Source organism: Pteropus alecto, unplaced genomic scaffold (assembly GCF_000325575.1).
Source record: "Pteropus alecto unplaced genomic scaffold, ASM32557v1 scaffold79, whole genome shotgun sequence".
NCBI lineage: Eukaryota > Metazoa > Chordata > Mammalia > Chiroptera > Pteropodidae > Pteropus > Pteropus alecto.
Window position 1 is genome coordinate 704,345 of NW_006494612.1, and position 16,375 is coordinate 720,719.

Consider the following 16,375-nt stretch of genomic DNA (forward strand, 5'->3'; position numbering starts at 1 on the left):
AAAAAGTGAAACAATGGTGCTCAAAATTAATACAGTATTTTTCTTGTCCAGAATATTTCAAAAGACTATTAGATGAAAGAGATGACTTTACAGTAATTTTTGTCATAGAAAATGTAAACAGTTGAGTAGTAGGTTTAGTTCTCTATATCATAGCATTAATCTTATTGCTTAATTTCAATTTTTAAAAATATATTATGTAATTAAAAGGCTAAACGAACTATCATGCAGAATGGACTTAATTTGTCCATTTGTTCTATACCTTAATGCCATTCTGCAACATTTTTAATTAAGAACATGAAATAATTCATTAATATTCAGCTCTAAAAATATATGACTAATTACAGCATGTTGACAGAAGCAAGTTACTTTATTCATTACCACCAAATCCCTTCAACAGAAGCAAAAGATGAACTCAAGAAATTATGCTTCAAAAACTTTGTGGAGGTAAAATTGAGCTCAAAACACTGTGATCCCAGGGGTTACAGCTTTACATAAATTTTAAAAGTACATATTGTTCCCATCCCAAATTACATATTGGTTAGTGGTTATAAAGAACTCACTTTTCACACCTGGAGCAGATACTTTAGTTATTACACAATAAATATTTCCAAAATGTCCAATCACCTATACTTATTTATATAATAAATCATGAATTGAGCTATTCAGTTCTAATTTCATAACTGAAACAATTAATATAAAGGAGCTAATCAGCAGTCTCAGAATTACACATAGAAAGTTAATAATAGGTCCGGAAATATAATTGAAAATCTTATATATCCATTTATGGATCACATGCATGAGAAAAGTTAAATACATGTTTACAGAAAATTGAGTATCTTAAATAAACTGAATATTATACTACATTTGAAAAATAATTTATTAACATTTATATTGCAACTTTCATCATTTTTTACTTTTCCAACAGACTATCTCAATTCAAATACCCTTTGCACCTTTGTTAGAAATTTATCTTTTGGATCTTGTCAAATATTCTTTATCTCAGAAAAACCATGACAACTGATAAAAACTTAAAATAAGAGAATATAGGATAGAAACATAAGACACTAGCCAAAAACTCTCTTCAAGTGCGGATGTACTTAAAGGCAACAAAATTAGATAGGACTGAATTACTTGGTCATGCCAATTTTCTGTGACTCACAAAAATAGTCTTTCAAGGATAGGTCCTTCTGGGTTTCACAGAATTCTTGGAGACAGAGCATACTTTCTCACTGGCCAAGTCTTGCTGAAAATGTTCTTAAAACTCATAGACTTGGAAAACCTAAATGTATATATATATTAACTAAGCAAGTCATATATATTTCTGTGTATGCTACATCATGAGTTTAAAAAATACAAAAATAAATAATAATCAGTTGCATTTATTGTCTGTCATATTGGCAAACATTAAAAATATTATTTCATCATGTGTGGTGCAAGACAGTCACATTCACGCTCTTCAGGTGGGGTATTAATTCTGAAATAGATCCATCCTTTTTAGTATAAGTGGTATAATTACTTTTAAAACATTGTGGGCTTGCTATGTATTTTATTATAATTGACTCCATTATGGGAAAAAAAACATTGTCACAAATCTACGAGTCGGCTCCTCTCTACTTCAGTCTGTCAGTCAGGGTGCTATGAGCCAACACCTATATAGCTCTTAAAAATCCTATTATAATTTTCCTAAGAAGATCTACTAGACATATTTTTAAGATATTTTGAAGATACTTTGAAATCGTTTTATCTCACAGAGGGTCTATAAAGCACCACTTAATCTTTTCTGAGTTCTTAACAAAAGATCTTTTATAACATTGACTGTGAAACCACATTTTACTGATAGTGTCCTGAATTTGATCTTTGTCCTGAGGCTATTTTTTATTTGAGAATCTTTTTTTCTGAGAAACACTGTAGATGAGAAATAATTTTGTTTTTCAACAGAGCAAATCCTAGATACTTTATATTTCTCCTCTACTCTATTTGAAAACTCAACATTTCCTTCTTAATCTCATCTCTTTCCTCCATGCTTAGAGGCAGCTAAAAGAAACTATTTAGGATTTTCAAAATCTGTCTGGAAATCTAATTAACTAGGTCCACGAGTTTATTAAATATTTTGTTATCCATGTTACTATATTAGATAATATCATTAATTTATTGCCAATATATAACTTGATCCTATTTTCCTCAACTTCTTATAGCATTTTCTCAGTGTCTTTCCAACTTTCACTAGTAGTTTAGGCCTTTGCTATTTGTCTAATTCTAAAGTTAAAACCACATCTTCATTGCAACAGCACACCATTTTTGTTAGCTGTTTCTATTTCAGTTAGTGTTTCCACTGTAATGATCTGGCCTCAACATTACTAGCTTAACAAAACAATGATCTTATTTCTCAGAATCTTTCAGTGTGTAGTACTGGGCTCAGCTGGTCGTTTTTGAATGCCTGGATAATGGTTGTGCAAGTAGCTACATTTAGCTGGCAAGTTGTCTGCAATCATGGTTCACCTGGAATACTGAGACATCTGGGTTCTCTTTCACACTGAGAAGTTTTGTGGCATCCCTGGCTCAATCAGCTTCTCCACCTGGTCTCTCCACTTGAAAGCTCCAGAACAATAGCTAAGACTTGTACATAGAGAATCAAAGAAGTTGCTAGCCTTCTTAAGGCTTAGGCCCAGTACTGGCACGCTGTACAATCTGTCACATTTGGTTGGCTAAAGCAAATCACTGGCCCATGACAGATTTTAAGGGAAGGGAGAATGTCCTACACAAGGGCATGAATGCTGAATATTTGTGGTTCATTGAGAGTAACTAATGGAATGGACTAATGCAATTGAATAATCACTATAACCAAGGGTTTAACGTAAATCAAAAAGATTTATTGACCCATTGAAATGTTATTGTTTTTTAACACAAAAATATTTGCTAGCACTACATTTTAAATGATAAAAATTTCTAAAATAGCTCTATAAATCACAATTAGAAATTACCATTACTTCCACAATGCAACTACTTTTAGTTAATGATAATTTTAATGGATTTTTGTTGTTGTTTTACTGGTCTGATGTGAACAGTTGTTAACTTAAGAAAAAGGAGAAGAAAATTATTTAAATTGTTATTTGGTAAATAGAAGTGAGATATTTACTGTATAAGTCAGCAATAAAATAATCAAGTCATGTATTTGACCTCTATATTGTCAGTTGAAACAAAGGAAATCAAAACAAACTGAATCCTATAAATAAATACATTAATGGATTGCTTCTGAGTCAACAGGAATATTAAAGATAAATGGCAACACCTGATTATGTAGTTCTAAAATAGAAAGAACTATCTCATGTCCTGTTGGGTAAAACAGTGCATTATTATAATTTTCACAAATATTTAAAGAAGTCATACTGTGTTTACAGTGACTTCATAATTTTCTAGCTCAATTGCATGCTGTGACTTAAGTATAAGTGTGGGCTAATGGAAAAAAAATAAGGGAGAGAAGAAAAATCCTACCACATTATAACTATAACCCAGAAATATACAAATGTAAAATTTTTCATTGTATTCTTAGTTATCCGTTTTTCTTTTTTTATAACAAAACATCATTCTTGAATCTAAATAGATTGTTGGAGCTACATATAGTGAAGAATCCCCACTTAATTCTGTTTCAGACAATGATAATTCCAGTATTTAAACAAATTAACTCTCAAGAATATGGCAATAATGAAAAAAAAATCATGTATCTTTAGAATATGTCCTGGAATGCATTTTATTTATAGGACTATTATGTGAAGCAATTAATTAATATTAACTTCAATATAAAGTTGAGTTAATGTGAAAACAAAACCAAAACACATAACTCTGATTTATAAATGTTCTGTGAAGGAAAAAAATGCATACATTTTATATATTTATTTATTAGGCAAAGATTTGAAATATATGCAACTTTTAAGTAAGAATACTAAGACTTAAAATATATGTTTATTTTTGTGGGAGATAAGGAGGTTCTAGTTGATCATTGTATAGGGCTGTTTCAGAATCACTGCTTGTAATGATGAATTTTAATAACAGCTACATATAGAGAAGATGAAAGTAAAAGTGAAAACAAAGCAATAGTGGTTTAAAAGATCCACTATTGATGACAGCTTATCTGGATATCTTAGGTGTCTCCTGAATAATGACAAATACTTTATTACATAAAATTTATGAGCTTTTTCACACAAAACATAGTGTCTAAATTCACCATCTTCATTCTTTTTCTAATGGCAGATATCACATTTCCACTATGCTTCTTATTATTCTGATTTGATAAGCATTTCTAGTTATAGCTACCAGATCACACCAATATCACAATGAAAAAAATTGAAAGAACTTACTCATGTTTAATTTTCCTAGATAAGTCTATGGCCATGCTACCCTAAACAACCGCTATCCCATCTGATCTCGGAAACTAAGCAGGGTCGGGCCTGGTTAGTACTTGAATGGGAGACCACCTAGGAAGACCAGGTGCTGTAGGTGTAAAAAATTTAAAAATAGGAGATTGTAAGCTGACTAGGTCTTGCAATCTGTGAGGTCAACCAAGGTTTGCCTCACCTTAAAAAAAAAAAAAAAAAAAGATTCCTAGATAAAATATGTACTCTTATAGTTTATTCTCTACTTTTTTAGTTAAACAATGTTGAGAATAAATGGGTTTAGACATAATTAATAGTAAATTCTTGTTCTGGACAAACCTCTCTGCTTTATGAGGTCTCTGAAAATAAAGTGATGTAAATTAACATATCTTTGGTGTGACTTAGCCTCAAGATTTCATATATTCACAAGGGATAAACTAAGCTACATAGTAATTATATTTTCCATCTACATTTAGAACAAAAAACCAAGGCAAAGTGAAAGTTTTTATCTGTTACTTAAAGAAATGAGTGCCTGAACATTCAGCCTTTCTACAGATTTTCTTGAATGGGAAGAAGAGATCAAGAAATGAAGAAAAGATACTTAAAAAGAGAGTAATAAAGAACATTTAGCAAGATCTGATTAGAAAATAGTCATAGCCCAATCACAATTATTGCCTCAACTTTTCAAAGTAATTAAGGCAATGTAGAGACAATGTCTATTGAGCAATTCATCCATTAGCACAGTGGCTAATATAATATCAGAAATAGTCCATTAAAACTCAAATCTACTAAGGGGACTTGTTAGCCTCATACAAACATCCCTACCTAAAGTAACTTAATTTCATTAAATATCTCTTCTGAGTACCCTCATAGGTAAATAAGCAGATTTATTTTCTAAATTAAATATTTTTCTGATTTTCAAAAGAATATTAACCATTTGCTATATGCAAAATATTACAACAGGTCCTATAGACTATAAGATAGAGTCCTTATGTTTTCAGAGAATACAATCTAACAAAAAATAATGCAAAATGTATACAAACAAGGCAAAGAAATAAACTATTTTTTCATCACCTACTGTATGACTAAAAATTACTTAGGCATTTTATACATTTTTTTTAATTTAGTTCTCAAGAAAATAGGTGAAAAATTTAATCTCACGTTTCATTCTAAACTCATTTTCCTTCTTCTGTACCAAATATATTAAAACTACCTTCAATATATAATGGTATCTGTGAGTATGTATTTCAGAAATAATTTGTTTTTAGAAAATGGAACATATGTGTCCAAATGACAGGAAGTCTCATTAGAGAGCACATGGTTAAATCATTGTACCCCAACACTTATGAGTGTTTACTATGCAGTGAAATCTTCTACCTGATGCATGTAATCTAATGATGAGGGTTATTGCATGTTATTTTTATTATGTAATAACTACTGCATATATTAGTACTGTCCACAATATTTATCATATATGATACAGTTATAATACTAATGATAATATTACCTAATATGTCTTGTGTGGTTATTTTGTCTAAGCATTAAGTTACATAATGTTATATACTTTATTTCATTTAATTCTCCTAGCAATCCTAAGATATCTGTACTAAAATTTTTCTAAATAGGAAAGGAGGTTTATAGGTGTTAACATATCCAAATCACAAAAATGATCAAAACTGAATCTGTATGATCATAGCTTTCAAGATTGTATCTATTATCTAATCTAACTCTTTGTGCACCAGGAAAAAAAAATTGTTTTAAATGGAAATGCTCTTGAATTATCTAACTCAGACAAACAAAAATAATAAATCTTCAAAATTAAACTGGAAATCATTGCTTTCGGTTTCTAGAAATTAGGGAACAAACATCTAAAATGAAATAATAATATTGTAATAGCTTAATTCATGAATACGAATAATTTTTAAAAAGTTAGTACTTTTTATTTTACTACAATATATTGATGAAAATAGTTTTCATAGTATTCTCCAACAGAAAGAAAATATAAGAATGGACTACATGTCTTAATCAAATTAGCAGATTGTAACATAGTGACATTAACATAAATTGTTATGTAATTTTAAAATAGTTCTCTTTTAATCAAAGTTCCAATTTTATCATTTTTATTTAAATACTTAAAGGCAATGTCCTTTAATCAGTTTAACTTTTTCTTATTGTTTAATTTTTTTATTACATATGCCACAAAATACATAGGACTTTTAAATTTCCTATCAAGAAGGTTTTATTAGGTAGAATAAAGTAAAATAGCTAGGAAAAATATGAGTAATCTCTCAAGAAATTCCAAAATCAACTGTTATTGATTATATTCCTGTTTACTGTGAGATTCCTATTTTGACAAATATCAATACGAAATTTATACTTATGAAGAAAAATAACAAAGAGCCGCATGTTTACTTATATTAAACATATAGAAAAATTTAGTGTAGTCACACTATATATCAGGGTTTAGCAATGCTTATTTGTAAGAGACGAACTGCAAACTTCTATGTTTAGTAGAAGAAAGTCAGGAAGGCTGAACAATGTATCCTGAGGCACAGGCATATGTGACCTAGCAGTCTGATGGCAGAGAGGAGAATGGAGAGTAAATTCACAGGAAATAGGACCACACACTGAAACCAGGCAGCAAGTGTCTGCTACTAGTGAAGACACAGGAGAGTCGAGAGAGAACTGTTGTTAGACTCATGTTCATGTCAGCAGGGAGGATTACTAAGGGAAACATCTTAAGCACTAAGACCTGGCAACAAGTACCTGGCATGCAAACTTTCTACTATTAGAGCATTGGAAGAGATCTGAGAGACATCTTTGAGGTCTGTTGATACTTGATGGATGGTAGAAAGAAATGAGTCAGATACTTCAGTCACTCACATCTCAATCACTGCTAAAGAAAAGGTGTAACCCTGCCATCAATTGCACAATCCAGTCGTGAATTGAATATAAATGAATCACGGCAATATCCAAATAGTCTGTTACAGACTTGTATGACTCAATTGCCCCAACCAAAGACCTAGCAGAAGAGGTATGAACTTTTCTAGAATTAAATATTACTTACATTAGAATTTTGTACAACATGGCTAATATTCAATAAAAAATTATCATACATGTGAAAAAGACAAGAGTATAAGATTTATTGTCAAGAAAAAAATAGCCACTAGAACCAAAGAGATTACCAAATGCTATAATTTTCAGAAAGGGACCATAAAATAAATACTAAAAAGGGATTATTTAAATTTTATTTGGCTATAGTAAACACGTTAATGGATCTAGTGAAAAAGACAAACAAGATATATGAACAAGTATGGAATTTCAGCAAGCATATAGAAACAAACATGAATTCTAGAAATAAAAACTATGATACCAGAGGCAAAAAATTATTTTTATGCATTTAACAGGAGAGTCTATGCAGCATAGAAAATTTATTTACATTGAAACCAAACCAGGAGAAATTATAAAAACAGAAACAAAAAAAGTAAGAAGAAGAAAACAGAACAGAGTGTTCTGAAATCAGTAGGATAATATCAAATGATATAATATATATGGGACATAAGTTTAAGAAAAGACAGATATAATAGTGCAGAAAAAAATATTTGAAGAGATAATTGTTAAGATTTTCTATATTAATAATAAAAAATAAATCAACCCGCAAATCAAGAATCCCAGGATATTTCAAAAAAAGATTAAACAGAAAGAAAAGCTTAGGAATAGTAAAGTAAAAATACTGAAAAACAGGAAATAAAAACATCTTGAAAGTGGTCAGGTAAAGAAGACACATCACATGCAGGTAACAATAATACAATAAATAGTTGACTTCTCATAAGAAACAATGACATCCAGAAGACAAAGAAGTGACACAGTTCATGTGCTCTAAGAAGAAAATTATCAACTTAGAATTTTATATTCAGGGAGAATAAAAGGCTTTCAAAAATAAAAGTGTAATAAAGACTGTCTTAGAAAGATGAAGAGTGTAAAACTTTATTTTTAAAAGTTCACTATCAAAAAATATTATTTAGGGGGTTGTAGGAGAATGGAAGCCAGATTGAAGACTGTTTCTGCGGAAATGAGAAACTCCAGAAAATTCCAGAAAGATTAGTCACTACATATAAAACACATAGCATTCTGATTAGGGGTTATGTATTGTATGAGTTCCAGTAACTTACGTTAAATGCCTAGCACAGATACTGGCACATAGCTGATGCTCAATAAATGTAAGTCTCTATTCTTCCTTTCTTAGTATCAAGCAAAATTCAAAACATATTTAGTAGATGTTATAAAATTATAAAAAGTATTGTTTTGGACAAAATTAAATGAATTAAAGAATATAACAAACACCTAAGCATGAAAAGAACCAAAGTAGAAATATATATTTGTTTACTTGCTTTATTTTTGCAAAAACAAATCCAGTCTGGTTGGAGATAAATTCCTTCATTCAACTTGATAAAATAACCTTTATGTGCATTACAAAATATAGGGTCTTTCTTATTGCAACCATAATCTTTGCTGTGGTAGAATTTCCTCCTTGAAATAGTCAGGGAACAGAAGGAACTTCCATTGCTAAATATGTCCATGAGAATTTTGGTAATAATGAATATAACCTGCCAGAGAGGTTTTCTTTTCTATTAATACAAGGCAGATTATCTAAATAATTTGTATTAATAAATATGAATCACATCAAGAAAAGAAAAAGTAAAAATGATATATAAACTCACTTATCTATATTTGTGAGTTTTGCCATTTCTTACAAAAGTTTTCAAATGTAAGACAACAAAGTCAAATTTTTTAGAGCTTGTGACTCTTTAATGATGACTAATGTAGGTTGTTATCAAAACTCACTTAAGATAGTCCTGGTTTAGATATAGAAGAGGTCAACCTGAAATAGCAATTTTCTTTTTCATCTATCAATGCCATATGTTGTAAGCTTTCCTAAATGACATTTAAGCCTGGCTCAGTCATCTAAACAATAAATGCTATGCATGCTTTGCTTAGTTAATAACTATCTCACTTATATAGAAAGAATATAAAAAGCCAATTCCATAACATATTATAGTTTTAAAAATAATCAGAATTTACTCATCTGTATTTATCTTATTATAATAGCATTTCATTCATCATAATCATTCCAACCTTCTCATTCTTAGAGATATTTATGGAGAATAGAAGGAAGATTATTATTTGACACTAATATTGATTTTTCAAGTTGGCACAAGGATACTAGGTGTTTGTTTCTTTGTTTTAATTATAGAAGATAAAATAATTTTATTCTCTCCCAGATATATTTTTGTAGTAAAACCAAGCAATAGAAAATTGGTTAATGAAAAGTAATTTTTTTGTTGTTAGGCAACCTAATTTTAAGTGATATAAATGATCGATGAGTAACTTTTCACATAACCAGCAGCTGAAGTACACACCCTTTAGTAAATCTTCTGGGATGATATGATGAAACTGACTTCAATAGCAACTCTACGTATAGGACCATCCTTCTTCCTGTACAGTTCTGGGTGAAACAGAGAAAATATCAAAATCCTAGCTCTCTGTTTAGATCTTTAATGGAACATTATAGTTTCATATATGCACTTTTTTAATCTTTATACATATCTACTTAAGAGATATAGTTTTACTTCGATAGGCTTTTATTTTAATTATTTTCCTTTTTGTTGCATATGTGCATAGTGTTTTAAAAATAAAAAAACTAAATTCCAATATTTACTATATTAATAGAGTAAATTACATAGTAATTATAATTCACGGGACGTAGCAGATAATTATATTATATATGTCCCTTTGTCCTAAGATTAAATATATATTTTATATTAAATAACTGAGATTAGTAGTTAACAAATATAAATTGAACAATGAAGGTATTCAAAGGGAAAAATAAGGATGTATCTACTATTTCTGTCCTGCAACACATATAAATTATTTATCATAGACCGGAGATCTTGTGTGTGTATAAGGTGTTGAGGCCTTTAGGGCTTTTAATATTTAGAAGGTAAAATGGCAGAAATTATAGGCATTTTGGGATTGGTAAGCAAAAAGTGAATTGCTATCCATAAATCTTTAATATATTCAGATTGGTTCTAATAGTTAAACATAGGTGAACAGAAGAAAATGTGAACTCTTTCTTTGTCACATAGTGGCTAAGCATTACTAAGAACTTTACTGTTATTAATTATAAGATAAGCCCATAAACATAATTTAAAGATTCCATCAAAACAAATACTATAAAATACAAAATAATTTATCCTCCCACCACAGACCACCTGTTCTGTTGATAGACAGATGATAGATGATTAACAGATGATAAATAGATAGAAAGGTAATAGATAACAGATAGGTCTATATACAACTTTAAATGTTGTGAGATAGATAAATAATTATGGAACATCATGACACCCAGTTATATATAATTTATATTCAATCTATTTCACAGGAAAAGGGGACATGCAATCCCTGATGTGTCAAATCTTAATAATTTGCCTTTATCATTATATCTTGGTATTTCACATTATCACACAGAACTTGGCTTCATAATTCATAATGGTTTTTGAGATAATACAAAGAGTCTTTTCATTAAATCAGATTCATGAGAATCATGTCTTATACAATATAAAGCTTTATGAATAATTTTAAGGATGAAAATCATCTCAAGGCACAAGTAAAGCAAGGATTAATTCAGGACTGTCAATATCACTTCAGAGGAACTTTCTTAATATATATACTGTCTCAAATTTAACATACGATTTCATGAAGTGATACATATAAGTATATTATTTACACAGATGAAAGTTGTTTTAGTGATAAAAAATTCTATTGCATACTCCAATACATTTTTCCGGGAAACCATGTCCTACAAACACATAAATTGTATTATTATTGTTTTTGTTGTTGTTATTATTGTTATTAGTACTATGTGATAAATCAAGTATATCTTGACTTATTCCATGGTTAAGGATTCTTCTGCTGGCAAACCAGTATGTTTGCTGAGGTCTGTCATTAGCATGTGTGTAAGGATATTCAAACAAGTCATATTCCTTATTAATTTTCCAGGGATGTATAGGTTAAAAAAACAAAAAAATAAACAAAATATTCAGAAATTGGGTGACTATTTAAGGCTTGTTTTACTTACCTGTATGGCACAGGGCAAAAATGAATTGGATTTTAGAGATCTCTATAGATCGTTATAAACTAAATGTAACTGAAGCTTATTTCCCCCTATATTGTATCTTTATTGAAGCAATTTCTATTGGCAATTTATAGAAAGCTACCTATCTGGAAAACAGTATTTGTTGTTATTGTTGTTTCTATAGATCGATTTTCAGTAACCACTGGAAGTAATTTATTTTTACCTGATGTATCCAATAAAAGTTTTTTGTTTTTTGTTTTTTGGTTTTTTTTTTAATTTGGTCTAAGGTTTGTGCCAATTTTATTGCTCTCTGAAATTCTGGTCTGCAAAGATCTTGATGCTTTACACACTGATATCATGATGCTGCATAATCCAGATGAGCAGAAAGTACTTAATATCTTACATGTATTTGAGAATCACTATTTTAAAATAGAGAATTTAATACTGTAAATTTGTTGAACTATTGTCAAAAAATTAAACAATCAGAAAAGAGTGAATAGCCCAACACCAAAATAATATCTGCAGAAGCACCTACCACCTCTGACACTGTAGAGAAAAAAAGGGAGAATTTGGGGGTTGTTAAGATCTGGAATCTTGAAGGAAAGGTCCTGGGATTTGGGACTCCAACCTCTCATGATGATATTGTGCCAGTATTTTAGTAGCTTTTATAACGTATCAATGTCAAATGTTGCTAGGATGCAGAAATCTTAGAAAGGGTTTCTAACTAATTGTTGTAGAAATCTCTGAAGGGGCATGAGGAAATCAATTCTATGAGTGCCAAAGGAAGGTAAGAACTAGGATGAACAGAATAAATTGTATATGCATTACTAAAACAATACTAACATGTTTTTGCAGTATAGTAGCCACCCCCTCACCCACAGCTTTGTTTTCCCGTTTTAGTTACCTACAGTCAATCACAGTAAAGATATTAAATGGAAAATTCCAGAAATAAATAATAATTTTTAAATCGCATGATGTTCTGAAGTAGTTTGATGAAATCTCAGGCCATCAGGTCCCACCTGGGTTGTGAATCATCCCTTAGTCCAGTATATCCATGCTATGTATCATTCCTACCTGTTAATTACTCAGTTGGTGTCTAGGTTATCAGATTGACTATCATGGTACCACAGTGCTTGGTTCAAGTAACCCTTATTTCACTTAATAATGGCCCCAAAGTGTAAGAGTAGTGATGTTGGTAATTTGAATATGCCAAAGTGGAGCCATATAGGATATGTATAGGAAAAAAAAATAAGATATATAGAGTCTGGTATCATTTACAGTTTCAGGCATCCACTGAGAGATCCTGGAATGTATACCCGTGAATAAGGAGGGATCACTGTAATACCAAAAAGTAGAATAAAGTCTCTTCTCCTCCTACTCACACTGTTCACTTTCCTTCTACTGATCCTGATTTGTTAAACCACATAGGTCAACTGACAAAAGAGAACTATAGTTTTCAGAGGCTCAGCCCCAATAACTCTAGGTAACACATAAAATGATAGGTTTGGGAATTAGAGGCAGGAGCATAATGATTAGTACCTCATTAAAAATTGGATTACTAACTTTTGAATTCTACATTATGACTTCTAGTTACAATGGTGTAAGATCCTACTGGGCGACTATCTTCTAAAACAGCCATAAAATCTGAACATAGAGCAAAAAGCAAGTACCTGTAGTCACAGGAGAGTGAACAGTAACTAAAAGGCTCTGGTCAGGAGAACACACTCAAAGGATGGGAGATGGAGAGCTGTATAAAGTGAGTTCCCATTTTTGCATCTTTAAGCCTTGCCTGCATGTCATTTATAGGGCACATGTGACCAGATGGTGATGTCAGTAGTAAAAAGTAATCTTTCTTGCCAGGGAAACAAAAAACTGATGTTGGAAATTTTGGCAACTATAGAGAATGCGGGATTCCAAAAGGGGGGAAAAAAAAAACAGAAATGAGATCACCATATTTTGTCTACCCCCATTTGACCAACATCTGAATTGCTCAAAGAAGTTATGATAAGGAAAAATATCTGATCTGGTATTGAATCCGATACCCAAGAAAGATTTTTCAGTTAAAGTAAAGTTAGGAAAACTGCCTGATAAAACAAAAGCTAACAATTATTAGAAGAAAAAGAACAGAATCTAGAATCTCCACAATTTAACTTTGATAATGTATGGTACAAAATCTCAAGTTAACCAATACATGAAGAATAAAGAAAATAAAACACAGTCTCAGTAGGAATTTAAAAAATCAGCTAAGAGAGAGTCTTTAAAAACCTAATGTTGATTTCAGCCAAAAATAAATAAATAAATAAAAGTATTTTATTTTTATGTACTTTTATGTGCTTTTATGAGGCTCTCTTATGTACCCTCAATAAAGTAAACATATGAATGCAATAAAATTATCTGCATATAAACATAATTATATATTTATATGTGTGTTAGGATTATCAAAGTAGAATAAAAATTACTAAAACTAGTAAGTTCTATAAGTCAAAATTAAAATAACTGAAATAAGATAATCAGAAAAAAAATAATAGCTGAATTGAATGGCATAAGTAAAAGGCAGTGAATTTAAAGACAGGTCAATAAAAATTTCATCTGAATAGTATAGAGAAAAAAAGTGAAAAAGATAAGCAGATCCCAGGGACTTGTTAAATAATGCAAACTATTCAAAGTCAAAGATGAAACAATCTTAAAAGTTGGGTTAGAAAAAACAACTAATTTCATACAAGGATGCAGCAATGAGATTAATGATTGATTCCTCATCAGAAACCATGAAGGCCATAATAAAGTTGAATATCATATTTAAAATGCTTAAAAGAAAAACAAAACAGAACAACAAAAACCCCCAAAATGCCCGCTCCTACCAGCCAAACGAACAGTAAAGGGGCAACTAGCAAGACAGAAAATTTTTACATAATAACCATTTTATTTCAGCCAAACATAGCAGAATAAAAACTGTGGCCCTATCCCTGCCCATTTTAGAACTAGCTTTGTGGGAAGCCTCAACTTGCAAAATTGCAAGGCTGTATTCAGGTGACTCGAAACTCTTTTCGGGGTGTGGTATCAGAAAAGGCCAAATAGTAAGCTGGGACTTTCATCTCCACTGGGCATTAATGAGATTCTATTTCCTAATATGGTTTCAGTGAAGACAATGCCCTGCTCCTAGATGTCTACTTACACCCAGCACTAATGAGGCTGTTCTTTCCATCCCTGCTGTGATAGTTTCAGAGAAGGAAATTTAAAACTTTTATCATGGCCGAGTGGTAAGGAGGTCCACCCCATCATGGTGTTAGTGAAGAGACCATGTGGCTAACAAGAATTGTCATCTCCACCCAAATATAATGAAGAGCTTCCTCCTTTGGTATCAATGGAAGCACAGTGAAGACCTTGGACATCTGTTTCCATCTGTTAATAATGAAACAGGGCCACTTTGCTCCTGCCAGAGCAATGTCACAGAAAGTGACTTAAAACAGAAATTTTAAATAATATCTAGTCTCACAACATGGTTAGGAGAAGGACATTTCACGCAAAGAAAGCACCATGAACAAGTGAAAGAACATAATAGAGGACATCTTTGGAGATTAGGTATATGTGATAAAAATTAAAATGATGAGAGAGGGTAAAACCAGTTGTGGATATATTGAAGCTCATATTTAGGAAAACCTGAGGAAAATAGTGAACCATTTCATTGTTTTAAGCAGGAGAGGAGCTTATTATTCAAATGAATGTTTTAGAAATATCACTCTAGCAAGAATATGAAAGATGAATTGGAGAGGCAAAATATTTGGGTGTATCAGGGTTAAATTCTGTTAATGCAGTGAAGCTGATAAAGGGGAAAATGAAGGAAGGATGTTTGGAATGGAAAAGAGAGAACATTTTCAATTATGTTTTAATTAAGCTATTTGTGCATAGTACCTAAAATGCTGATCATGCAGAGATTGTCATTTGGGGAGTTACATTTGCTTTGACACAGACATAATGTGCTTCCAAGGAAAAATGTGTTTTGTCCATAAGCTCTTCAGTTGTTATCAGGACATTACGCCATCCATGACCATCTTTTCAAACATCCACAACTCGGCCTTCAGTTGTAGACTCCACTGTGAAAAGAAGATTCTTATACCCAGGGAATCAGCTGGATTTCAATTAACATAAAGGTAAGATAAGGAGATGACCATCTCATTTCAGGCAGCTTACCTGCACTGTCTTCTTGATACCTTTTGCCTGTAACAAGAAGGATCTTGATTTATTGGAAATATACATTACACTTGCCCTGTGCCACACTCCACTTCTCATACGTTCTCTAGTGTTTGAAAAATGAATAGCAAAAGGTGTCCTATCTGTAAGGCTTTACCACTCAAAAACCTTTGCCTGAGAAAGCAGCTGCAGAAGCTTTTCAAGTTCACAGCTCAGGGCTTACATAAAGTGGACTTGGCAGGATTTTGCGTAGCAGCTAAAGAATCAAACTTACTGGCTTGTGTGAAATTTGATTAAATGAAATCTCATCAGTCCTCTTGCTGACCACATCCCCAGAAACAGACAGCTGAGCTCCTGGGCAGCTATGTGACCAAGCAGAACTGAGCCAGCTGTCAGCCCTTTCATGAAGAGGAAACTCCAGAGTCGAGTATGGCTCCTTTAGCAAAAGCTGCAGTGCCTCGGAGAGCACAGCCAGCCTTAACCATTCCTTAAACTGGCATCTCCTCAATCTCCTACCCAATTTTTAAACATCTAATAAAGGTACTTTCACCTGAAAAAGGAGATTGACAATGTTGGCTTAATTTTCAGATATTTGGAATAGTAATGCCTCCCTACAGTCTAGAAATGTTCCATGTGTTAATCAGACACAAAAAGATGTGATAGCCTCTCTTGCCACTCAGAA

General features: G+C 31.5%; 1 pseudogene; it reads left to right on the forward strand.

Annotated features, from left to right (window-relative positions):
* Positions 1-4,378: 4,378 nt before the first annotated feature.
* LOC112474341 lies at positions 4,379-4,497 on the forward strand (annotated as a pseudogene).
* The last annotated feature ends 11,878 nt before the right edge of the window (positions 4,498-16,375 follow it).